The sequence below is a fragment of the Aythya fuligula genome, chromosome 1 (assembly GCF_009819795.1).
Source record: "Aythya fuligula isolate bAytFul2 chromosome 1, bAytFul2.pri, whole genome shotgun sequence".
NCBI classification, from domain to species: domain Eukaryota; kingdom Metazoa; phylum Chordata; class Aves; order Anseriformes; family Anatidae; genus Aythya; species Aythya fuligula.
Genome location: NC_045559.1, coordinates 12,302,118 through 12,328,014, shown reverse-complemented (window position 1 = coordinate 12,328,014; position 25,897 = coordinate 12,302,118). Strand labels below are relative to the sequence as shown.

Here is a 25,897-nt window from a genome sequence, read left to right as displayed (position 1 = left end):
TTAAATTTTGAAAAAAAGAAAAATAAAATCTCAAGCTTTTTATAGACCACTTTGTTGATGCTGGAGTATTTCTTTATTTTATTATTTTTTTTTTAATGAATCATCTTTTCTAAGGATGAATGTATGAAACATTATTTAATTAAAATCAAATAATATATAACGTCTTTTTCAGCTCGTTACTTCATCACAACCCAAAGTACACTAGCACAATAAAGAACAGTAAGTGATTGTAATTATAACCTTTTTGTGTGGCTTTGTACACTTGCTGTGTAAAGTTCGAAAATAATTATTCTTGAGTGTATCCTATGACAGTATCAGTTTAGGGTAGCATATACATGGGATATATAATTTTATTTTACTCCTATGTTTGCAGACAAAAACAAAAGAAACACACCAAGGAGGAAACTGTGATTGTCTCAGACCAGATTTCTGTATAAAAGGCTCTCTACTTAGACCTTGCTATGAAGGCTATAATCTACCCCAGAAACTCAGGAACAGAATAACACCAAGGCCTCTGGAAACACAGTCTTTCATATCTTTAGAATGTATTTTCCAATTTTAACAGGCACAGCTCAAGTACACTACAGAAAATATACCAAGACAGCACAACTTTTTGTACACAGACAAAATATGAGCAAAATAGAACAAATAGCATAGATTATTGACATAGTTTGGTCTGCTTTAAAAAATGGTTTCTCTAAAGCTGGAAAAAATGGTATGTTCCACTTCATTTGTGCTATAAAACAGACTACTCAGGAGCTAATAACACAATGTGCCACTGCAGATCTTACAGTTCGATTATGACTTCCTCTTATGCATGGCTGAGCTGTTTCTTTCAAAAGTAGTTCCCCACAAACAAAGATGGATGGCTTGGAAAGACACTGGGCTTTGTGTTTATCTCAGATACGTGTAAATCAGAAAAAAATACAGCAAAGTCAATGGGATTACTGTACTATAAAATGGATGGGAGTGCAGGAGGCAGCTTCCTGCATGCGGCATACAAAGTGACATTTTACAGTCCCACTTCTAATTCACCCATTTGGTGAATCTGAATCACTTAAAGATTATTTCCTCCCCTCCCCCAAGAATGACTATGTGTCACCTTGCCTCCTTACTTTAAATGCCCCAAAGTCTAATGTAGCATCACTGAAGCTTAGTTGACTCGTCATCTGCCACTAAGCAAACCTCTGCACGTGAGGTGCCTCCAGCCTGGCCCTGGGGACTGCATAGTCCCACTGGCACTCCAGCTGTGGCTGAACACAGTGCTCAGTGGTGCAGAAAAATGTTCCTGTGTCCGGTCCTCTGCACAGCAGCAAGGCTGCAGAGTGGCAGAGGACCCTGTCATCACCTGAATATATTTCCTTTCTTGGTGGGGGTGTGAAGAGACTGTGAGAAGCAGTGGAGAAAAAAAGAGGAGGGGCTTTTACAGTGACATGCAGGGAGGGGCAAGAGGGATATGGCACAATGGGCATTTCAAATGCAGCCAACAAAGCAAAATTGATTTTTCATATCAGTGATGTTTTAGAGAAAGGAAACAGCCAAGAGAAACAAAGAAAAGAGGATATATTTCTGTCTGGTTCTGAGCTTCCAGAAAAGGTTCCTCTACTTGAAGATGTGGTGGATAAGAAAAAAGACCATTGCGTTTTCTTCTAATTATGCTACCATGTGCGCTGCGCTTCTGCCCGATTGCCTGAAGCAGGGTGATGGGCTGGCACCAGGAAAGCAAGGCTCATCTTTAAATCTTCTTTAAATTGAGATGCAAAGTCTTTCATAAAGATATGCAGAAATTCTACCAGAGGTTCTTAGGCCTAATAATGTTTGCTAATATAGTAAGGAAGAATAATTCCCTCTGCTTTAGGGATTATCAGGTGAAATTCTGTGCTTAGAGATATGCATAACGTTGGACTACACGATCAGAATGGTCCTTCCTAGCTTTAAATATCTATGTAGCTATCTCTCATGTTCTGTCCAGAGCATATAGACCAGACAATGCATTTTTCTAACTTAACGCATTTTTCTATCTTAAGATTCATTGGAAAAACCTTCTTAAACAGAAAAAATTTATGGTTTTTGAAAAATATAAATATTTTGGAAAGCACTAGATTTTGAAATTACTAGGACCAATAATATTGAAGATTGTCTAAAGTTCTCAAAGAAGACAAGAAATTTAAAAATACACCATAGCTATGTAGAACAATAACTAGATTAAAATATTTAGCTGACATTATAAGTTATTTACATGTTAATATGTATCAATGTGTATTCTTATGTGTCCTATAATACGAGATTTCACTTAAGTTTTGCAGGAGCAAATTGGAGGCACTTCAAGGGAGTGATATGCCTCTAGCTCATTTCCCTTTGCTACCAGAAGCACATTTACAAGGAAGGTGTTCAGAAAGCTTGAAGCTACATCCCATGCTCTGCAAGGACAACTGAACAGCTCCTTCACTGCAAATCCCATTTTGGTAGTCATGGCACAGGCTTCCTACAGGATTTATTCTCTAAGTTTAAACCAACAGTACCTTTTGCATTGGCAAAAGACCACACAATGTTTACTGACAGTGACCTGAGCGCTGCCATACTCAGCCATCTAAAATGGAAGGATGGACTTGCAACTAGTGTGAGTTGGGAATAGATGAAGTAGAATAGGAAAGTATAGAATTGGAGAGGATAATTCCCACTACTGTCTTTCTCAGCAACTGTCTTACCACTGAAGGAATATGTGGAAGGAAGAGTTAGCAGAGTTGTAATGAATCCCTAAAGGCAGAAATGACATATGCCACATTATTCTTATTTATTTATTTATTTATTTATTTATTTATTTATTTTAACACTGTGGAGAAAACAATTGTCAAAAGAATTTTGAAAAATAAATCTCCAACCAAGATTCCTGGGTTACAGGTAGCTGGTCAAAATAGTTTCTTGTTAATAAATAAATAAATAAATAAATAATACAAAATAAAGAAAGAATTCTTTGCATGAGACACTCTTCCTGTCAGTTCCTGAGACTTCTCCAGTTTAAGTTCCCTACACAAAGTATCAACAAAACTATCATGACATTTCTCTTGTTAACTGTTGCTACTAATATGTGGTTCCTAGAGCTCAGCTCACAGCATTATCAATGCCAGCTGTTGGCTCACAGATTATGTGCCCATTTGCCTTCCCCCACAATTATCACCATGACTTTTTAACACTTAGTACCTGAACTGCACCCTGCAACCTTGTGACGTATGGCTACACATAGTGGTCACAGGTTTTGCTGATCCTGTCTTCCCACCTCCCCTTTCCCTGGGATATGGGCAATGGCCCATATGGCATCTTGCCCAGGGAACCAAAGGCATGTGAGGCTGCAGTACCTGCCAGGCATCAAAATGGATTTGGGAGCAGAGCAGCAGGGCAGGCCAGTATGCTGGGGTCTGCAGCAGAGGTGGGCACAGCCAAAGGGGAAGCAGCCATGGGTGTGAGACTGGGCTGCGTTCCTGGGAAGGAGCATATGAGAGTGTAGGAGCGCTGCTATAAAAAAAAGCTTTCTGCTTTTGTTAAGAAGAGGACAACATATGGCTTGGTAATTGACTTTAAATCAACTCTTGACTTGGCAGGGTTTAGCTAAACCAAATCAGTCTTTCAGAGGTTAACTCAAGAGCTGCTTAAATTTCGCAGGCCATGTTGCATTTCATACCATACCTATTTATAAAATCCTATCTACATTTGTAAAGTTAGCATAGAAACAAAACTTCTGGAGAACAACCAACTTTTCAGAAGCCATCTGTCCCCCTCCCCTTTTGAACAGGCAACAATTTCAGCAAGTTTCTTAGTTAAATATGAACCCAAAATAAAATTCAGAGATTAAGTACTCCAAACTTTTGTTGGTGTTGCCTCACACACAGGCTGACATTTGCAACATTTTGTCTAATAAGATAAGCTAAATTCTGAAATGTTTACCAACAAGATGTAGGATTTTTGAAATGATGCTATTTAATGCTAGCCTACAGGGCTGCAGAGCTTGCTCTATAGTTATCCAATTCAAACTTGTTCTTGTGTGCCTAGTATAAAAGAGGAAAAAGGTTATTCACCCAACCCCATTCTCTTTTACAGGTGGAAAGCTGTATGCAGAGATGGATGTTGTTATCAGAGACACCAAGGTGAAGTCATTGCTCTTAAAAGATCTGACCAAGCAGTTATGTTTTAGACTGTGGTTTATGTACACATCATGCTTTTCCCAGCCATATTGTCTTCTCTGTTTTCCTATTATAGCAGTGCAGAGAAATGTACATGTATAAGGATCCTACCTTTGTGAGCACTTCCCAGAACACGTTAGTAGAATTTTTGCATATCCCACTTAACTCTCTGCCAGAAGTAACAAAACACAGAGGGCAACAAGGGAGGAAAACTGCTTGTGTGCATGTAGTCTCTGGCATGAAGAAACTAGACCTTGAAAATACAGACAAATAAACCCTAAATCTGTTTAAAAACCAGCCTTGCAAGCCTTTTGCTCTTTCTGCGGATTGCTTGTCTCTGATGAACTCACTAAACAGCCCTTTGATTTTACATACTGTGGTCCCTGTTCTAGGAAAAGGAAATTGGAGGGAACACTTTATAGCTCATCAGATGGCTGTGTGATTTTCTGTTAAATAGACATGCTGCCCATCCTGAAGCTCCAGCTTCAGGATGCCACCCCTATGATGCTATCAGCATCTGCATCTGATCTTTTTGAAGACTATAAAAGCTTCATCACTCAAATTCTCTGCTAAAAGGATAAGTCTTCTCAAGAACAAGAAACCAGAAGGGGGAATAGATTGCCTCCCCAAATCGCTGCCCAAAACAACAGGAAATGATTAGTTTCTGACAGATTTGAACAGTTCAATATCTTCACTGAGTTTTGATTACTGCTGTTATTCCTCCAAAATGAGCACTTTACCTCTTACACTTTTTTTCTTCTTCTTCTTTTTTTTTTTTTCTTTTTTTTTTTTCTTTTTTTCCTTCTGTAGTCGGGCAAGTAAGCAAACAAGGAAAGTAATCCTTTAAGCATGAATGCCTGATCTTCTGTGTCAATAGTACAGGTAGCACATGTTTATCTACTGCACTGTGTTGGCATTTACCCATTAAAGAGCATTACAGCAGTGAACCCACAAGCCTGGGAGCACTCACCTGCAAGCAGCCAGACCTGCTTGGCCACAAGACCAATAGTGGCAATCACGGAGATGCCCCACGTGAGGAGCACTCACATAACATGCCCTGCATACTGCTCTTCACAGACCCACAGACATTCAGCACCTCTTCCTCATGTCCATGTTGCTGTTACAACATGGATGCAGTGGCCTTTCCTTCTGTGTGACCTCTTGGGAATCTTGTCTCCCAGCTTCTCTTCCTCGCGACTATGTCTGAAACCCAGAGCTAAGCTATCCATTATATCTGCAAAGTACCTTTTGTGTTGACTTTCCTGAGATCTCCAGCACCCAAACTGTCTCAAAGAGGGAAGAGATGCACCTATGATGGCAAGAATACTGTTTTTCAACCTCAATAATTTGTCCCTCACTAATTAAAATCATATTCTCAGCGGAAGAGCTTACATCAACCCTCAGCCACACTGGCTAATGCAAATTTCCTCTCGCCCAGTGCCCTTCCTGCCCAATAGATCTCAATGTCTATGAATAGCTAATGTATTCCACAGGAGCAGCCACAGGAAAATAAATTAATTTAAACACTAGCTCGGGCTCCAGAGAAAGAAATACAGTAAAGGAGGCAGCAATTCAGACCTCAGACATTTCTCCAATATTGTGTGCTCACCCCAGAGTTCATCCCACTATCCTACATGCACTTCATCAGACCAGAATGGATGGGACTGCTTTCAGCTCTCCTTTTAATCTCTATATATCTTTTTTTTTTTCTTTTCTTTTTTCTTTTTTTTTTTAATTTTTATTATTTTTTTCCAACTTTCAGGTACATAGTCCTGCCGTATATAAATTATAAATCCATATTTTGCTATTTAAAGTTCTCTTCTAGGGCAGATTGTGTGGAAATATTCACTATTGCTCCACAATCACCATTTTTAAATCAGTATTTCATTACAGGTTAGGAGAACAGATCATTTTGCATTTCCCAATCTTGCTGACTTGCTGAGTTTTCCAGCTTGAAATCTGGTGGATCAATATTATATTATTATTATTAGCACCTACAACAACATAATTAGAGTGCTAAATATTATTTCAATGCTTTAAAAATTTCATATCAGTTTCAATCATCTGCCAGTTCCTGAGAAGGAGGTGGTGACTTGTGGGGAGAGCAGTAAAAGCAGCAAATTTCTCAGAGTAGCTTGGAACAATTCACAAGAGAGCAATAGTGGGAATTGCAGGGCTCACAAATGATGATCAATAGACAACCTGGAGTGTGAAGCCTTTTGTGCAGCCATAAGATATCTACATCACCTGTGGGAGTGCTCTGTGTGTGAGGCTGTGAAGCACAGGGTGAAGACTGGAACATGGGCTGAAAATGGTGCAAAGCCCAAGGATGGACCCTGTGGACAGATTGTACCTGTAAGCAGCAAGGGTGGGCAGTGCTGAGCTTGGAGCTGCTGATGCGAGAAGGGAAAACTAGACTGAAAGCATACAAACAAGGGGTGCTGATGGCCCAGTGTGCCTTGGCCAGTATCTAACCAGCCTGCAGCAGCTGAACTCCCAAAGATTTTCAGAAATTTACTGGAAGGTTTTGCTAGGGCTACAGAACTATTTCTTCAGCCATTTGACCCTTTTAAATGTTTGAATACCTGTAAAAATGCTACCGTTTAGTGCTGATTTAAGTCTCACTGCAGTCTGCTGGAGCCAATGCAGCCAATACTTTGGAGGTAACACTTGCTTTGGATATTATCATCTCTGACTTGCACACATGAAGCAGTGAAAGCCACAATACTTGAACTGCTTGAGAGTTTAATTTCCCCCACTGTTTCCACATGCCTGCAGATGAGTGGGATGGTGGCCTAGTTTCCACATTTCTGAAAAGGAAATGGTAATCCTTCTTCCCAGGGCTGAATGTAAACCGACACTGCATCAAAAGCCTCCCTTCCAGCATGAAGCATCCTTCACTGCTTAAAAAGAGGATGGCCCTAAACAATCAGAACTGACCTTTCCATGCTCTTAGACCCTCCTGCCTTTAAGAAATGTGCCTCTCCTATTCATTCCCCCCCCCCCCCCCCCCCCCCCCCCCCCCCCCCCCCCCCCGCCCTAATCTTAGTGGTTTCTTACTCCCTGAGCAGCTTTTTGCAACATTGAGCACAGCTCTTCCTGGGTGTGCAGTAAGCACCAGCTGTGCCTCAGGTAGGGTTGGTGGTGAGTGCCACCATCTGTTCCAGATGTGTCTTGGAGTCAGGCACAGGAGCTTCAGGCAAAATTTCAGCTTCCTATAGAAAACATGTATTCCAGGGGAAGTGCTGATTGTGAATTTTCATCTCCAAAATTGATTTTTAAATATAGAATCTCTCTCCCCCCTCTCCAAGCTAGTTTTGGAGACAAAATACCTAGGAAGTTTTGGTTTTGCTCTGGAGCCTAAAGATTCCTAATCCTACACCACAGCTCCACAAACATGCTCTCAGGCGTAAACATTAATTCCAGATCACAGCAAACTGAGGCAGGGCCTCGCGTGGCTCCCCATGCATGGGACTATCTGACTTCACAGAGGAAACAGAGGGCAGAAAAGCATCTTAATCACTGAGACCAGCCTAGTTCTCTGGGCTGGATCTGCCTTGCAGACAGCCTGCTGCAGGATGGAAATGTTTTACAGTAGTATATAAATGTTACAAGCACAGAGCAGGGCCCAAAACTATTGACCATTTATAAAAGTTAAAGATAATTTACCCACCAGAAACCAGGAATAAGCAATCAGAGACCCCAAAGTGAGCCTGGGAGTTTGGGGGAGCATTGAGAAGCACAACACGGTGATCAGCAAAAGTTGATCTCAGCATATTGTCATTGCTCTACTGATGAGGCAGTGAAGCCAGGCTTCACATGTCAGCACACTGAGACTAGGCATTGTTGTGTATGTTCAGCTAGTGGCAGCTCTGAAGTGATATGTTGACTTATCTCTGCAGTACGGATGTATTCTAAATTACTAACCAACTTGAAGCAGCATCCCTAGAAATGAAGGGATGCTCTGGCTTATGAACAATGCTTCAAGCTATTCCCTGCTTGCTGCAATCTTAAAATGCCTAGTCTTTGAAGTGCTGGCTACCATAATATTTTTATATGGGAAAAAATTGTAGGGCTGGCTTGTTTGTTTTTAGGAAAGTTCAAATTTCTGGTCTGTCAGCCTTGAAAGAATCCCCTTAATAAACTCCAAACATCATTATCCACAAAAGATTTTGCACAGGATAGATAGAAGACAAACAAAATATTTGCAGGGTTCCTCCAGAACTGCTGTTTCTATGGACTGTAATTGTTATTTTAATAGGCATCCTACCAAGACATTCTCTGTTAAAACAGACCTTTTCCTTCCCTTAACAAATAGGCTTCTGTCAAACACTAATACTAGCACTTTTGAGAACTGAGATGGTAGCTGGTATTAATGACCAGGCACTTCTAACTGTATCCTAGTGTTTTGTTCCTCATAGGATCTTTTCCTAAGCTGTAAAATGTGATGCCAGATTTAGTTTCTAAAGAGAGAAGAATAACACTAATAGACAGTAAATGGGTGTGAGCTGTCATATACACCAGCATTACAGCAGTACCGTTATGTCTCAATTAGCAGCTGGCTTGAAAATCAGTGGAAACAGACAGCATTTTTGCTGGCATGTGTTGTTTTTCTTGACTTGTGCAAAAATTAAAAAAAATAGTTTATGTTTACTGGGGAGGGCAGAAACCTGGGACTGTAATACAGCTGTGTCCCTGACCCGCTTGCTCATCATTTCTGTATACTAGTACACCTTGGTTTATTCTCACGCAGGTAGCTGAATACTACTACTCAAATATCTCACAGAGGGTAAACCATGCCTGGTACCTGATTCGTAAATCCAGTGCAGTTTTCTGGATGACAGATGTTAGGTACATGCAAAACATGATTTATTCTGGTTATTGCTAAAATTAACTGATGGTCCAGCTTCTGTTGGTCCTGCTTCTTGTTTGGCACACACAGGTGTATGTGAGCCCTGACACTACAGAAATCAGGTGGAGTTTTACCACTGATTTCCAGGAGGACAGAAAGGTATTTTCTCTGTTGCAATCTGTTTTCTGAAGTACAAAACAGTACTTCTGTCTAAGACAATTAAAGGGAAAGCATATGTCAACAGTTCATCTATTCACTCTGGTACAATAAGTTGGAAAAGATGTTCACAAGGGGGGATGCTCTGACTTCTGTGGTGTTGTTTTAAAGTTCCTGAAATACGTTTGCATCCTTCTACGTAAAAAGAAGACATAACCTGCTCTATATGAACCATCTGTTGTCATTGTAATATTGATAAAAGACGCCAATAAAGTTAACAGGTACTGAGAAGATAAGTACATCATCTGAAACCAATAGAATATGTATAATTGTGTTGGGGTTCATGGATATTCTAATACTGCTCATTTTTTTTGGTTACTTTTCATCACAGCCATACTTCAAAGACTTTTCTCAGCCATGTAGCATTTCTATTGACTAAATTCCAACTATATCAGATAAGAAATTAACAGCCACTCTATATAATACATTTCACAGTTTCTACACTTCCCTTTTATTCTCTCAAGTGTTGAGTAAGCCCCAAACTAAAATGTGTTTCCTTTGAGAAATGTATGCATGTCACTGGTAATGCTGATGAAAGGCTCTCTAACATCTGAAAAGTTCACTTAAGTATTTCCAGAATAAAAGCTGAATTACTGAAGCTAACAGTGGTGCAAACAAAGCTAATCCCTCAAAATATACTCAGTTATGTCATATTTAGGTCTGCTTGTGCTTGTTTATTTGACCCTTGTCTGAGATATTGAGGATGCAGCCCTCAGAATTTGAAGCAATGAGACAAATAAGGAGTTGCTAATGCATTGTATATGCACATGTATTCTCTTTTACGGAGTTTTTAGGGCATCGATAAACCCAAAGATAAGCAGAGTAAACACCAGTGTACATCTTTCATATCTGACATCCTAGCAGTATGGCCCCAGGATCAAGAGAAGTTGCATTAATAGAAATAAGGATCATGGACTAGTGATCTGAGGTTAAATGGAACAGTCACTCCAAAGTCTAACAGTCTGCATTTGTCCTCAGTTAACCTAATTCTAATTAAGCTCGTTAGAAATAACTGTTCAAATTATTCTTAAACTTTTCCACTTTACAGCTTTGTGTAAAAACTGATACCAACACTGAGTCAAAAAATAGCATATTTTCAGTTTTTCAGTGCTAAACTGAGAACAGAAACAGACCTCCCAGAAAAAAATATTTTATCAAGGAAGGCTTCATCCACAACTCATAATGTCAAAGGAAGTGCCTAGAGCCTTTGCTCTCTTTTGTATACTGCCTTCGAACTACCTATATTTACAAGACCCCTGTAAATATATAGTGTACTGGTAGCATCAGTTGAGATCGCAGAGTAACATGACATTTGTGTCTGGTGAATATATGTTGTACCTGAGGATGGAAGGGAGCTATAAACCCCTCCACACTGGCTTTGCACCAAGTGAATGCACCAGCAGTCTCCCAGTGCAGTACAGAGCCTGACCTAGCTGGGAACTGGGCATCAGCACATGGTGCTTTCAGTGCATAGCCATTTCAGTAAGCCCTACAGAACCCCACTGCGGTGCTGAACCTAGTCATAGGCATATCGTTGCTGAAATCACCAAATTCCTGGTCGTGTCAAGGTAGTACAGGGGAAGGTGGGAAACCAGCAAGTTAGCAGCTGAGCCTTGTGCTGGTCAGAAGTAACTCCACTTGTTCAGCACTGGAAAGAGGTTAACGGGGTTCATGCTGCACTGTAACTAAGGTAAACCTTGTTAGGCACAATTTGGCTCTACAAAGAAGTATTTCAGTGTCGCCTTCACTGTTGCACAGTTAATCCATAGGACAGAAAATTCAGCCCTACCTGAGTTTTGACCATAGGTACAAATTAAAAAACTGCAAGGAAGTATCACTTTCCAACTATTTTAGCATGTGACATAATTTATCTTTGCTGAAATTTTTCAACAAAAATCAATACAATTATGATGTCACTGCAGTTGGTAGACACTCAGTCAAGTTAAATGTCCAGATGGGACATACACATACCTCCAGTTACCATCTTAAAGATATGTATTTTATCACTGTTTGGAAAAATTAAATTACATTTTAGAGGAAAATAAAATGGCTACATTTTCCCCAATTTTCTTTGTAACTATCTCTCATTGTATTGTCATCTCTTTTTACAACCTAATCATGTCAGCTTGCACAGCATGAAGAAACCAAATGAGTACTGCCAATAAAACAAGCCAGCTTATCTGGTGTAGTCCTAAATCTTCCTCAGCTTCAAGAGAAGTTCATCTTCCAACTCATAAATAAAAGGAAAAATAATTCTTTTTTTCATATGAGAGGACTAAAGTATGTCCTTCCCTTAAAGTGAAAAGTCACAAACTTGTTACTATCTCACTGGTTTCTTACTGTTGGTATCTGTTTGCTGGGTGACTGAAAAGTAAAATGATACCTTTGTCCTTCTTTAGGCTCATCTGCATTAACAGCACCCTAATAATTGCAGAGAAAACAACACATTAGTATGCTACATTAAAAATAAAAAATAAGTTGGAGATTTTGGTTTTAAAGAGATTGTAAAACTAACAACATTAGTGCCCTGTATTCCTATATCATCTATAAGCATCAATGCATTAAAAAAATGAAAAATCCAACAACCTCTGAACAAGTATCATTTTCAAGAAAGTTACTGATGTATACTTAAAGGCATACAGTGACTTTCCCCAAGGTCACAAAACAAGTTAATTGAACTTAAGGAAAGAGTGCTAGAAAATTCTGATTCATTAATCCATTACAAAGTATGAACACATTAGACAGTTTGAAAAACCTTCACTACACTTGAGTTATTGGATTTAGTTATTTTGATTCAAATTTTTGAGGTCAATATCTTGAAAGAAGCAAAATGCTGCAAGGAAATGAACACTGGTGCAATGCTTTAGAAACATATGTTAGGTAATTCCTTGCTTTGAATATGAATTCAGATACATCAATTAGATTTAAGTTCTCTTCTGGGTATTTTCAACACATTGAATTTAGTCATAATTGCATTTTTACCCCTGAAACACTTAATCAAGGCTAAATCAAAGAAAAAAAAATCTGTTTCAGAAGAATCTTGTAAAATACAAAGAGAATACTTCTGTATTTCCAAGATCTACCAGCTTGATTAACTTTCCTTAATTTAGAGACTGACTTGTTTCTTCTTTTATGCAATTAATGCATTAAATCACTTTGATGTGCTGTTTTTTAAATACATGGAATCTGCAGTTATATAAAGTACTAGACCCAACAGCACCATTTATTCTCCTAAATTGAAAACACTGTGCTCATCTCAACAAGAGAGATGATTGTAAGTTGAACTGATTATTCTCACAATGTTTAAAAAAGCCTTTGATCAAGTTTAGAGTTGCAACACTTAAGGTTTTTCTTCCCTATAGAGGAATGGTTTCTGTCATCAAATTAGCATGAAGCAAAGAGACCCTGAGTAAAAATGAATGGAGAGCAAATCTGCACATATTTGGGAAGTGCAATCAATTTCTTCAGTGATACATCTTTTCCAATAACTTCCAATACAGAAACAAACAAACAAACAAACAAAAAACAACACCTAAGATATGTGAAAACTGATATGTGGAATCTCATTATATGTGAGCTCTCTTCTCCCTGCCCTTGCATTCCCAAAGATGGCTATTTATGGAACTTGCTAGGCACTTGATAGAAGTGGCAGCATTCTCATGAAAACTGTATGCAAAAATAAGATGTGACTAGAATATCCATCAACAAGTCCTAAAAATTAGATCATTATTTTCTATGTAAGACAATCTACAAATCTTATCTATTAGAAGGTATAATTCTTATAACTGTTAATAAAAAACTGGTCACTTTGAAAATAAAATATATATATATATATTCATATATTACATCTCACCCCTAATTTTTAAGCTTGCTACATAGGAGGACTGCCATTGTTATCAACCTCTGTATTTTATGGGCAAAAGACATCAGTGATTTAGGTATGCTTACACATTGAACCATTATCAGAAAGAAACCAATACGAACCCGGAATGTAGCTCAATCTCAGTCCAATCTCCAGTGCTGTCTTTCCCTCCAAAAAGCCAAGCCACAGCTTGCTCAGCCCATACTAGCACCCAGACAAGTGACATCTTTGAGGGAGACTGCACAAACAGCTTCAAAACCAAACAAAACCAAACCAAATCAAACAAACAAACAAAAAAACAACAAACAAACAAAAACACAAAACCAACCCCAGAACAACCATTATGACAAACATAATGTGTATCCTTACATGTATACTGATCTAAAGTATACTACAGTATACTTAAGAACAGTATAATTCCCTTATATATATGGGGAATAATATCCCTAAGGTTTAGGTGGATATACTTAGGATAGCACAATTTATTTGCATGGGAAGTGAATGAGTTTTGTTGTTATACAGAGCCTAAGTAATAAATACATACTACCTCAGATTCTACTGATGGACTCAACACATCTGCACAGACTCCTCAAGCCAACTCTACCAGACATAGTTATAAAAGCTCAAAACGCGGATGCCCTGCTAGACCTGTGTGTAGCACCTATTGGGAACTGCTGCTCTGCCTGGGTGGTACAGCTCGGAAAACTGTTGTATGTCTTTGCCATGGCAACGCAGGATGCGGCTTCCAGGCATGACGCAATCTGATAGCCCAACTGCTCCGTGAACTCCTGTTCTGCCTGGAACTAAAAGCCATGCTGAGAAGGATTAGTACTTTCATTTCTTCAACTGCATGGTTGAAGAAATGAAATGGGAAAAGCTGTGGCAGCCTTAATACTTCATGAGAGGCTTTAGCCTTAAGTAAAACCTCTAGCTAAGGTTATATGAAAGGTTTGAGCCTTGGACGTTTCCCAGTGTATTTTTTTTTAAAAAAAAAGATATCTCTAGAGTTATACAATTTCTGTCACAAGGTTTAGGTAAGTATTTAAGAAGAGAAAAAAAAAAAAAAAAAAAAGGAAAAAATAAAAAAGATTTAGATGAAAACCAAAATCTTTTTAGGCTAATATAATGTATTCTGAAATCCTTTTTTTTGTCTTTCTGAGAAATAATTCATCCTTCTGTAAGCTCCTTTGTGCACTCTGTACTTGATGTATTTGGAGAATAAACTTGCTTTATGAATGGCTCTCAGCTTGTGTCAGCATTCTCAAATTATAAACACAGAAAGCTTTACATTAATGTAGATTACAGTTAAAAGTGTCTTTCTCAATGTATGCCTTTTTCATTAGCAACATGAATCTTAATGAGAGCAGAATTACCAACTAACACAACAATAGCAATGAGCTGAGCCATCCCAGTGACTTCTGTTGTTTCCCACCCTTTTAATTTTTGGATTCAACCTTGTTTCAGTTCACAACTTCTTACAGTCGAGCAACCCAAATACACTGCTCCATTAAAGGCTTGGCAATTACACAAAGTTAGCATAGTGTAAAGCACTAGCCACTGCACTCCTCCCTTGTAATTTCTAAATTACTATGTTAATCTTTAGGGATATTTTTTTGTGATTTCAGCTTGTTTATAAATGCCTGTCAACAGCAGGAACAGTTTCTACTCATTACTCCAGTTGCTTATTGACCTTTCCATATTCTGCTATTACAATAACATTTTCTTTTCAGATGTGGATTCTGTGCTAACACCATCATCAGTTTAATGAGAAAATATAATAATATCCTTCCTTTAGCAATTACACAGCTTCCTAATATGTCAATCCCTTTGTTATTTTCTAAATAAACACACAACATTTTTCTTCATTATTTCTCCATTTACCATAAAAAGTGTCCCTGGTCCTAATGTTTTCCTTAGGATGATTTGCTACCTCTTTCATTTCTGTTAATTTTGAATGAGCTCTCATAAACGTAAATGTACAATCCTTGGATGGTTGCCTTTTGGTTTCTTGTCATTTCATCAAATTCCTTTACTGTGGACCAAAAGTAATAAAAAATTCATTACTGGGACATTAATGCTGTGAACACTAACACACAGAGAGACCCCTTAACATTGATCTTTCCTAGTATAAGTGTTTGGCTGAACCTGGAGGATACAATCTGATAGTGTGAGAACAACTCTTGTGCAGGGCTGTGCACAGCCAATTTTACATTATTTGGGCAAAGGTATATGTCTCTTGGAGGAGCCAAAATGTTGGTCTGATGAACATTAAACTAAATGGGATGAAAAGCATGCTATACACTCCTATTTGTTCCCATTACAAGTGTGAACAGTATTAAAACCTCTTTGTTGTTTTAAGTTTCTAAGGTCAGATACAGAAATCTTCCATCTGTTTTCCAAAATGACATTTTTGTAGAGCTTATCCTATTGCACCCTTTTTGGTATTTTCATGTGAAAACATATCTCTCATTAAGAATTTGCTGGTCAGTGTGATACGTTTTACATCCCTTAGTCAAAAATTCATAGGTCTTACTACAGAATCTTGTAGTGGGAAAAAAAAAAAAATAAAATGTTTCAGGAGACTAAATGTTTTTTCTAACCAAATGTGGAATAAATGGATTTTCACTTTGATTGTCTTCAGTGCTGTGTCCATAAAAGCTTGACAGCAGCTTTTATATATAAACTCTAAATCACTCGCCTCTTTTATGAAAAGCTAGAGCACCCAGTGTTCCATATGTGGCCATTTCTTGCTTCTTTTGTACCTGATTTTAGTGTGCTCTCCCTTCCGTTACTCTCCCCTTGTCACTTCAAAAACAGCATCTCAAAGCATTGGGAATGTGGCTCTTTCTAAAGTGACATTTCAGAATTGAGAGACACTTGTGAATATAGTGAAAAGTTACCACTTCACTACCGAGTTCAGTCTCTAATTTCTCTGCAGGCAATGCTGTCTGTAAACCGACAAGTGGCTTGAATTCTCCTTGACAGAAGGGTCTAGAGATGTAACAGCCCAGAGCCACAGCAGCTCTCAGTGGCCCAAAATTCTCTGTTTTAAAGAACCAGGTGAAATAAATATTCAAAAAACAAAAACTACACCACGTATGCAATGCAAGTATTTATGACACAAGAAGCAGTTCTAAGGACAGGAAATATTAATTTATAACAGGAAGGAAGGAAGGAAGGAAGGAAGAGAGAGAGAGAGAGAGAGAGGGAGGGAGAAAGGGAAAGGAGGGTGAAAACTACCTATAAGATCCCCATCTTATAAATTCCAGGAAGAGTTCAAATAATGGTTGTTAATAAGACAAATTGGGTGCTCTATAAACAAAAAATCCTTCTGCAGTCCTGCTTTCCAGTATTCAAGAGACTGTTTTAATAGTCCCATGAAACATTCAATACAGTTGTAGACTACTGATTTTTGAGATCCCTACAACAAAATAGCATAGAAGGAATGGCCTGTATTAATTTTATTAGAAAATCCTTTCACAAAAGTCTTGATCAATCAAGATCACATGAAGATTATTCTAAGCTAATCTTGAAATGTGGAAGCACAAAACTGGGGGAAAAAAAATGTAATGTGATCAAAGGGTTGTGGCATAGCTGTTTTTAAGGTAAAATCATGTGAGTCTTGATGAATAACACAGCAAACATCACAGTTAAAGGGGCTAAACTTAATGAAGTGTCATATATCCAGAAAAGTGATTGCAGTAAATGCAGCAATTATGTTTATACATAAAGGTTGTTTTACTGATCCATCAGCACCACAGACACAAGCAAGATCAAGAGTTCAAAAGAGTACTTGGTGTAACATCAGTTTCACCATCAAGCATTTTTAACAGGATAATAACCTGGATAATAACCTACTGTCTTCTGTGGTATATGCCTCCATTCAAGCACCAAGGACAACATTTGTTTGCATTACCAAATTAGATCTGTTTGACACAAACTGGGTGTACATTTGCACAACCAAAGTTAAATCATTTGTATTGTGAAAATAATTACTAAATTAAATTTACTTTTTAAACATCAATTGGAAAGGATTCTCCCCTGTATTGACAGACTCATCTAAAAAATTACCTGTTCATATATCATGACTATGACTTTAAAGAAACAAATAAAAAGGAAAAGAATTCAGTACAGAGAAAAATGATCACGATGCAGCTAGACAGGTGGAAGAGTATAAAGCAGAAAATCTTACTGCTGGATGAGAGATTATTCTGCAGAGTGTCTGTATTCAGGTCAGTGAAGGTGATATGCTTAGTTAATTGGTGAATAGAGCACAGCACTGAGATCAATGAAATCATTGATAACAGATGAGAATGTAGTTGCTGTTCTATATATTTAGTGTAGCAAAACTGATGTGCTTATTCAAGAGATTATATGATACACTTGCCTGTGATTTTAAGGGGACTGAATTTAATGATCCAGAGATCTTCTACACTTCAGTAAAATGGTACAGGTATTTTAATTAAAAAGAAGATGTTTTTAATGTGATCTTTAATTGTGATCTTTAATACAATGTTAGGAGTCTGATCATTTCAATGCATGGTAACTGTTTTGTTTCTAATTAATGGGAAATTATCAAACCATCTAATTTTTTGTCACTTTTATACAGCAAGTCTTCAGGTTCGGTCCTTATAAAAAAAAAGCTGAAAACTATAATTTTGTATATGAAACTCTTAGTATCTCTCTGTTATGGGTGGTTTTGTTTTTTTACATGCTTTAATATTACATTATTTATACTCCTAAAAAATAATCCTTGAAAAATCTGCTTTTATGTTAAGAATCCTGAATTTCTGAAAGAGTTGAAACCAGCTACAGAACAAGACAAATGTGGAACTGCATATTTGCATCCCTTTGAGGCAGACACTGAAGTTCTCCTTAGAAATATGTATAAATGGTACTGATCAAGACCTGTAGGGTCTATTGTACTTTAGGTAATAAATAACAAGTTAATACTCATATTAATGAAGGAGGAAAATTAATGGTATGTGAATGACTAATAAAATGGGAGCACCTTCCATAATAAATAGTGGATGAAATTACTATAAAAATAAATAAATAAATAGGAGGGTGATGAAAGGATTATGATTAATAGAAACAAACTTTTTGTGAATTCCTGTGAATTATAATATTCCTGGAATATCTTCTTGGTTTGACACCAGCACAGGTGCAGACGGATCGTGTCTAAGCAAATAAAATTATTCATCTCCCTCATGCACCTTCACCCTGCTTTTTGCAAAGCTGTCTGTGTCTGTGAGATGTAGCTGGGTTGGCACCTCTGCATTATGGTGGCTGAAACTGTTCCTCAGAGCTGCACTACAAGCCTTCTGATGCACAGGCTCTTCTCATCCTAAAGTCATACTTGTTGCTATCATAAACAGTCACATCAGTATAAACTCCAACAGTGACTCTGCACTGACCACCATCTGCACCTCTCCTCTGCAAACCCAACAATATACTCTTTATTTCAATCTGGACTCATAGGAAAACTTGCACCATCCTGAAGGTTATTCCATGAAAACTAAGAAAAATTGCTAGCTCCATTACAGAGTTGACTAGCTCTGTGTGTTTTAAATATGCATTTGAATGTTTTGGGAGACACTGCTGAGGACAGAATTTTTAAGTAAGATAAAAAGGTGAGTTTTATCTAAAGTAAGTTTTCTGCAGTGTAACAGAAGGCTGAAAACAGAATGATTTAACTTAATTAAGTATAATTGCAAAAGGAAGACAGTGCTTAATTCTAATCATCCAGATGAAAGTAAATGCCAGCACTATGTCAGAGAAGTTTATAATGCCAGTTAGGTAGAACAAATTCATCCCTCCACTTGGAATCAAGGGTGAACCTGCTCTCTTCTGCTGCTAGGACAGTAACACTAATTTTGAGCGGTAATAACAGATTTACAGCATTGTGCATAAGATCAGAATCTGGCTTGTAATAAAGCTTCATTGTGTTTCAGGAGTGCAGACACTTCTTCAGGGACTTTAAGATAAAGTTTTAAAGCTTTATTCAAGCAGGTTACATTCAGGTTGAGTTTCAAAGAACATGAATGACAAAGTGTTACACAGTGACTTCCTACTAAAAAACATACTGTTACCTCTTACTTTCAAATAATAATGTGACACAAAACAGCAGGGGTAACCAAGCATTTGCTCAGAACATTCCACCATTTGCTCCATTTTGCATTACCTTTTCTTCTCTGCCCCTTTTCACAAGTAGGGATGCCAGGTAGAGGCCACAAAGGCTGGATCTCCCCACCTTCAACCTTCCAGGAAAATTAGCAGATGGATTCCAAACTCTCCTTCCTCAACAGCTGATGGTTCATGAGGATTCTGAAAACCTTCACAAAGCCTCCTGCCATAGCAAGTGCTCTGGCATAGAACCTTCCCAAAACAACCTTGCTGGAGAGGAACCTAGTACAACCTGCTAAACCCGGGGTCTCTCTGGGAAAGGGGAAATCACAGGGGTTGGCCATGGACATTTGAGAGGAAACAGCATGAGCACAATAGGCAAAGAACAGTGCCTGGGGTTAAAGGGAAGGAACTCCATGCCCTGAAAGCTTCTCCTGCCTGGGGAAGATGACTAACTCTGGTTTAATGTTCTATGTGTTGATTGAAGCACACTATCTAGCTCACAATTATTATTATTTTTTGTTTTCTTTTGAAGACATTTGTCCCCCTACTTCTCAGCTCCCATAAGGCAAAAACTGTCCATTTCTGTTAAGGTAGCATGGTGGCACCTGGGTGCCAGCTTTCTTGCATTTCAGTGAAACAGTAACCATAAAGAAGGGCTTGTAAGAGACAGTAACTGTTCTCCATATCAAGACTTCCCATGATAGGGAACTGCTGTTTTCATTTCTCCGAAGAATAAAATAGAACAGTTTCATGATAATTGTTTTATTTCCATGGTGAAGTGAAGGAAAACCTGTAATTCTTTACCATGACAGCCTGAGGATGCACAAGAGTATTCCTGTTTCTGCTTTCATTCATTTTAATTTTTCTTTCTCGGTTCTCTTTTGTTTTTGTTGTCTTCCCTGTTTCTCTATAAACTCTTGGATTTCTTTGCCTTCTTGGAGCTTTACTTCAGACTCTCTGTACTTCTTCTTCCTCTCTGCTATTCCCGCACAGCTTGCTTAATGTTCACTCTCACATTGACCTCTCAGGTTCAGTGATCACTGGTCACAACCCTGTGTAGACAATGGACAATTCTCTCTTTCAGCATAGAGGGTTCAAGCTAAGACTCAAAGATAGCCATTTCAAAGAGGGTCAGCTATTGTAAGGAAAAACGAGAGCTGTCTTTTAGAGACAACTGTACTATACTAAAGACAAAAAATCACTTGTTTATCAACATCTATCTATTTCGTATCAATGACTCCTCACACTATGGGAGAAGAATGGGAGAACCCGACTAAGGATGAAGAAATAGACAACTCACATGCACACTCATAAAAGAACTGGTGTTTGAGAGGCATGTCTATAAAAATGAGGGATAAATGTTCCTGTAACAGAGAAGAGAGGACTTGAAGGAGCACTACTACACATAGACGAAGTGTATTCTACATCAAATATTTTAATACCTTATGTATGTGTATGTATGTATGTATGTATATATATATATACACACACATACACACATATAATAATTTCCCCTTAGAGGTTTATTTTGATATTTTTCATTTATTTATTTATTTATTTATTTATTTTATTTCCTGGAGGTTGGGGGGAGGGTAATTTCAGTATTTTACTGACCATGATTCATATGCAGAAAAATGTGTTCATCATAAATGAAGAAAATTTTCAGATTTATATGCTGAGGCAGTGAAAACTCAAAGCTTTCAAAGTTTTTAACTTTCAAAGTTTTAAAGTATTTGTAACAACGGCAGGCAAACTTGATGTGAAGGTACGACACTCATCACCAAGGCAGCAGTAAGTTTAGGTGAAAGCACAGCAAACCAATTTTCCTCCATGACCGGGTCACCCTGTACTAAGGGCAAAGGTCTAGTTACATACACATCAGTAAGCATGTATCCATAGGACCAACGTTGGAAATGACATTTATTTGTTTTGCCATGTAAACATCATGCTTTAAATGATGAATGTCATATCACTTGTAAAAACACCACAGTATCTTGGCAAATTATGTTGGAAATTGGAAGATAAAAAAGGGAAATGTTACTCTATACTGTCCCAGCTCTTCTACTTTTCCCAGAGCATCCTCTACTGGCCAGTGTGACTAGCAGGATATTTTTCAAATACTCTGTTGTTACTCCTCTTAAGGAAGCAAATTTCATATCAAGCATTTAAGGTATTTTGACATTAATTCTTGTAACTGTTGTTCAGTTTCAGATTGGGCTGGGTGATCACATATTATTGCAGTGCTTTATACACAATAGTTTTGTACACAGAACTGATTTACAAAAACACAGTACAATAAAAAATATTGTGTGGTAGGAGAGCAAGAAACTGCCTTCCAGCTTCATGAACTACTGTGCCTGAGCCAGTGAGTCTGATGCATTGATGTGTCTAGCTATCATTATAGCCACAGTCCCTTGATGTGGATCGTGAGAAACTAAGAACCTCAGTATTTCCTAAAGTCTTGGTCAGTCCCGTAAGAGAGCATGGGGGCACATGGGACTTTCCCATTTAAATGGAAGTGGGAAAATGAAATGAATGGGAGAAGAACTCGTTCAAGAGTTGGTCACCTTGTACTAGTCCCCTATCAAGGAGGTCTGCACGTATCTTCTGTAGATACGTAGCAACAAGAATTTATCATGGCTTTTAGGGAAGCTCTGGGAGACAGCAGGCTGTTGCAGCTATCATGAAGAGTCTTGGCAAAGGAAGAACACTAGCATCAATTATGCTGAACTAGCAGACTATACCAAAGCAGCAAATTTTCTGGTGCTGTCTCTCCTTTTATTTATTTCTTGCCTGTGTGTTATCACAACTATACCATACAGAATTTTATTTGGAGCATTCTTCTAAACAAAACGAGACAGCATAAATTCTTTATCCTAACAGAACAGTGCACAAGGTACCCACCATATCTTACTTCCTCCAAGTAACTTCAGGGGAGGACAGGATGAGATAAAGGCAAACTACATTTTCCTAGTCAGAAAGTGGTGAATCTCACAGAAGGCAATGCTCAAGTAGATGAGGACACAAAAGCAGGAGATGTAGAAAATTCCAGCTTTTGTTTCCTCCTGAGTCATTGTGAGAACTGGGTCCAGGTACATAAATTCAGGAGCAATGAACAATTAAGAAAACTTGTTAGGAAGGACTGTGAGATCTTGACTATCTCTATAGAAGGGACTTAGAAACCTCTTTATAAAAAATGGTCGTGGACTTTCTCTGTCTCATCCTCATAATTTGTAAAACACTCAGGAACCATGGCAAATCTCTGTGACTATTTAGTAAAAGAAACTACACACACCGCGCACACACACACACACATACACACATATGTATATATATGTATATACTGTGGAATCTTGGAATCTGATTGCTTTATGTATCAACAACAATGTAGTTTTATTTAGGCTCCCCCATATAAGGGGCAAAGAGCATTTACTACTGTAAATTAACACTACCATTATTTTGTTGGTGTGAAAGCTGCACAAAATGTGCTTCTTGAGTTTAGTTTTGAATCCTGATCAGAGCATGTAGTTCACACAGTAATAGGCAATAACTTCCACAGACAGGGAACATAATTGCAGCACCTTGAAAGTGATGACAGAGAGCAGGCACAGCACAGGAGTGCCATAACTATGTGCTCCTGTTGGTGCAGGCTTCTCAGCAGATGTCCAGCTTCGTGGCCAAGTCCAGAGTGAAGCAATACATATTCAATTAGTATGCTCCAATAAATCCAGCCCCCAACAGTTCCTAAATCTTTACTAAGTTCAAGCAATGTTCACTTTCTATTATCTAGGACAGACTTTTATAACTTACGTCATCTCAGTCATCAGAGGAGCATTCTAGCTGCAATAATTTTTTTTCACACTGTACATCACTGCAATTTATTTGTTTGACTGGAAAGGAAAGGATAACTGAGAAAGAGAACTTTTATTGTGATGTGCTTTCTATTGTAATGCTTCCCACATCCATGCCCATTTGTATTCCGTCACCTCTGGTTTATGAGCATTTCTGTCAATGGGAATTGTCATGGCTGTAAAGACTTAACTCCTAATACCTTCAGATTAAAGAATATTTCCCAGGCACTTTCCTCTCTTTTATTTATTTATTTATTTATTTGGTCACGTTCAATGACCACCCACTGCCAATCCTATTTGCTTGTTTTCTTTGTTTAGAAGGACCTAAAATGTATTTAACCTGAGCCCCGCTGCAGGATCAGCTTTCTTTTCTTTACTAAAGGTCTCTACTCCTGAGTGAAACATGGCACTGGAACCAAGCTCTAAACCTTATCAATCACACTGTCCTTTAGAACTATTCATGTAATGATATATGTATTCAATATACATATTCAGATGATAAAAGTGTCCTGAGAAAGCTGCCAGCTCTCACTGCTTCCTTTGGCACTTCTAACCATGGGAATATTAGCTAAGTTCTTTACCACAGATTTGATTAGTACTGGGGTGAAAAATCATTTCCTTTTTGTTATGGGGATACTGATGAGATCAAGAGTATTTTGTTTCATAGGCATCTGGATACGCCTTTTTTTTGACATCCTACATATCCAGTATCTAATTCCTCTGGTTTCATCCTGACCAGAGAAAGGGCAAGCGGCAGAAAGTGTATCTCATTGTCTCAAGAGCGTGGGGCCAAGACAGGAGGAGGAAGTTATGGATGGTTGGCAGGGTTAAATCAAAGAATATTTATATTAATAAAGAACGTTGTGAGTGGTAAGGAAAAAAGTAGGAGGAAAAAAAGATATCAGGATAGTGACAGGAAAAAGAAGTTGGGTTAAAAATATCTTGCATCCTTCCAGGCAAGGGTGGATTTCTGTCTTCAGCTGAATAAGTCAAACTGACCTTCTGTGCTCAGAGAAAGAACAAGCCTGACCAGCATAGTTCTGAGTGAACCCTACTGTTGGTATTTTATTTTCTACAAAACAGTGGACACTTCCTAATACTTGGACATGTTCTGTATATCAACACCAAAGGCAACCACAAGAATCAGCTTCCTCTTTATCCTTCAGTATAATATAGTCAGGAGAAAAAAAAAAAAAAAAAAAAAAAAAAGTATCTTAGTCCAGAACAGTGACAAGATGAATCTGTTTCTGAAATATTTATCTAGTGCCAGAAATGGTGAAGACACATGGCTATGGAATGTGCTATATACATGTGGAAGCAATGACAGAGGAGTAGCTGAGAAATCCTTATTAAAAGGAAAAAAAAATAAATCAGATACAGTAAATTCTGCTTACCATACTCTTTTCTTGACTCTATGGGCTATAACCAGTTCTGTTGTACTGCTATCATTTATAAAAAACTTGATTTAAAGTGATTGCAAGAAGGCAACCAGGAATATGGTCTTTAACGTTCTTAGGCTTACATGTATTTTGCAGTGAGAGTGTGATGGTTTCTATACAGGCATTTGCTGCTGAAATGGGAAATAGGTGGGCTGTTTGCTGAGTCTGTCAGCTGGAACACTGACAATCGCTACTTGGACTGCTTCAACATAAATAAAATTTTCTCCAACTTCAATGCTCTGGGTCTGATTCTCATTTCATGTTAGCATATATGAATCTACTTCATTCTTGTTATTTTTGATTTACATCACGAGTAGAAAACTCTGTCCTTGATGTTTAACCAGAGCATATCTTTACACAGCGTGTAGAAAATGATATCAAGAAATTCCCAAAGCACCATCATTTTATTTCTACCTTTTTTTTTTCCCATCCCCTTTTACAGAGGTTCAATTTGTCAGTGCTTCATCCTGAGGAAAAGAAAAAAAAAAGGATTTGCAAGCAAGGTCCTTGAGTATTTTCCATTTAGTAATGAGAATAAATGTTAAAAGTCTTGCTTCATTTCTTAAATCAGATTTTCATTGTTAAAACCCACTTTAGATAATGTTGTACGTTATTATCATATAATCAATAGACAATACTACTAGTTGAATGTGTGTGTTTCATTTGGATTACATTTGCTCATTTTCCTTCTCCTAGAAACTTTTCTGCCTTTGGTGAATCTTCAGACCAGTTTCTTGAAATGTGCTCAGTAAGATCTGAAATGTAATTTGGTCCTGTTCAGTATCAGACTTCCATGGTTTCTGATTATGTACACACACATCTGGAAATCAGTCTGATTTGTTTTAGCTTCTAAAACTGCAGCTGCATTCTCTTCTGTTATAAATATGGTCATCGTGTATTAGGCATCTGGAATCTTCCTGTCACTCAAACTATTTCAACTCCATTTATCTGGAATATCTCTCATTGACATTCTTGCTTGTCTGATGGTTAGCAAGATGTTTGTTTTCTTTTTCACATTCCCACAGTGCAATTGTGTCACTTTCCATGAAGCAAACTGTTTACTACTGTCAAATTATCTACCTTTACAAAAGCAATAATAGGATCTGCATGTGGTGTTAAAGTTCCATTTTCATTCTTCTCCAGCAGTAGTGGAATTTTCTACTGTAACTCCAAGCATTTATGTCTATGAAAAATAATCTACAAAGACTGTAACAAGTTTGGCAAGTAACACTTGTAGTTTTTATAAGTGCTCCACACAACATGCTCTCTAAGTACCAACCAAAATGTAATACTTCTTGCAATGGGTAAATGGCACATTTATACTATTTGCTTTCTAGGAAGGAAACTTTTAAAAATATTCTTTTCTTTCT

General features: G+C 37.9%; 1 protein-coding gene across 4 annotated transcripts in view; it reads right to left on the bottom strand.

Moving 5' to 3' along the window:
- MAGI2 (membrane associated guanylate kinase, WW and PDZ domain containing 2) overlaps positions 1–25,897 on the bottom strand; it is a 771,045-nt gene that overhangs the window by 389,908 nt on the left and 355,240 nt on the right. The gene's annotated exons all lie outside the window — the stretch shown is intronic.